Below are 1,934 nucleotides of genomic sequence, written 5' to 3'. Positions count from 1 at the left end.
GGAAGGAAGGAAGGAAGGAAGGAAGGATGGAAGGAAGGAAGGAAGGAAGGAAGGAAGGAAGGGAGAAGGAGAGAAAGGGAACAGAAAGAGAGAAAGAGAGTGAAGTTTTCCTGACTGAGATTCTGTAGCTGGGGTGGGAGCTTTGCATTTTCCTCCCTCCCTTTAAAAGGGAGAAAAATGACTGAAGCTAAACCCCGGCTGATGAGTGGAGGGCTCCCCAGTCTAGAAAAGCACCTAAGGCCGGTGTCAGTCTTTGGCTTTGTGTAATTTGGCTGCAGGTTTGTCTGAATTGAACCCTTCCGTTCTCAGCTTCAATGAACTCTCCTCAAGAAGAGGGATGTGGTGGGTGGGCGTCCTTAGCCCAGAGGGAAGTGGGTGCCTGCGGGTGGGTGTTAGAAGGGGTACCAGAGCCTTCCAAACCTGTCCCAAGGGTGCTGTTGTGTCTCTTGGATTTAAATACTAGAAAACCCAGAAGGAAGTGCAGGAAGTGGCTATGAAATTTATTTTCAGTTTTTGGAGAGGTAGTCTGGCAGAGTAGAATGTTTGAGAGCATGGTGTTCGGAGTCAGAGCAGGTTCAAATTCTACCTTTTCAACTTACTAGCTGTGTGACCTTGGGCAAGTTACTTCATCTCTCTGAGGCTTAGTCGCATCATTGCGAAGTGGAGATCCTACTAGAGCAGGGGTGGGCAAACTTTTTGACTCGAGGGCCACAATGGGTTCTTAAACTGGACCGGAGGGCCGGAACAAAAGCATGGATGGAGTGTTTGTGTGAACTAATATAAATTCAAAGTAAACATCATTACAAAAAAGGGTACGGTCTTTTTTTTTTTAGTTTTATTCATTTCAAACGGGCCGGATCCGGCCCGCGGGCCGTAGTTTGCCCACGGCTGTACTAGAGCCTGCTTCAGCTGTCGCCATAAGTGTGAATACACACAGAGTCCTGGGACATAGTAAGCATGCAACAAATAGTAGCTAAGATGTAAAATTCCTAAGCAAACCTGGGTCAATCAACAGTGAGGTTTGAGGAATAACATCTATGGGAGTCCAGCTGATGTTCTATGTGCCTCATTCTGACTTGCATTTGGTCACACATGCTCTTCTAGGCACAGGTAAGACTAAGGGGCTATATTTGGGGTCAGCGAGGGTTTCCAGTGTTATGGGCGACCACAAAGGCTGCGATGCACACACAGCAGTTAGGGTGTCTTTTCCCCCTCTCAGGTAGGCTTCCCCTTGACATTGGGCTGTGATCCATATCGGAAATCACAACCTCCACCCACATCAAAGTACCCGGGGGAGGATACCTGCCCTTTTCCCAGAGATGCTTTGCAAAATGTCACCTCCCAGGGGCGAGAAGCCAATGAACCAATGTGTGTGGTGGGAGGAGCCTAGGGTTTAGAGTCAGAAGTTCCATAAGTGATAGGACCAGCTGGCCCTGGGTTAATCACTTCTATGCCTTAGTCTTGGTTCCTAGATTTCTACAACAGGGTGCTAATACTGTGCACTTTGTAGGGTTGAGAACCTGATCAGGTGAAAAAAATATTAGAAAGTGCTTCGTAAACATTAAAGGGCTGAGCACACATCGGTTCATCATTGAGAGAGTGAAGCATCCCATCTTCCGGAGCCACGCCAGCACCCAAGACGATCCGCAAGCCCCCGTCTAACCAATTCTCCAGGACCCCACACTTTTCCTTTGCCGCCCTGATGGCCACGCAGGCCAGGCACTTTTGTGCCATGTTTGTCTCTCATAGATTGGCACGTCTCACTCATGCCTATCTTCCCAGCGACTCACTTGGAACCTGTCTTAGAAAGGGCACTTGGGGAAAATTTGTAGCAGGAAGGAAGGAGAGAAGGCTAGCGAGCAGTTCTGGCTTCAGGGTGGTTGAGGAACAGCAGAGGAATGACCAGATCAAGAAGCCACTGAAAGCCGACATAT

General features: G+C 48.7%; 1 protein-coding gene across 10 annotated transcripts in view; it reads right to left on the bottom strand.

The window, feature by feature from the left end:
- Positions 1-1,934, bottom strand: part of LOC102245814 (calcium-dependent secretion activator 1) — a 247,162-nt gene that overhangs the window by 45,952 nt on the left and 199,276 nt on the right. The gene's annotated exons all lie outside the window — the stretch shown is intronic.

The sequence above is a fragment of the Myotis brandtii genome, unplaced genomic scaffold (assembly GCF_000412655.1).
Source record: "Myotis brandtii unplaced genomic scaffold, ASM41265v1 scaffold954, whole genome shotgun sequence".
Classification (NCBI taxonomy): domain Eukaryota; kingdom Metazoa; phylum Chordata; class Mammalia; order Chiroptera; family Vespertilionidae; genus Myotis; species Myotis brandtii.
Note: the sequence above shows the minus strand (reverse complement) of the source record. Positions and strands in the feature narration are given on the sequence as shown.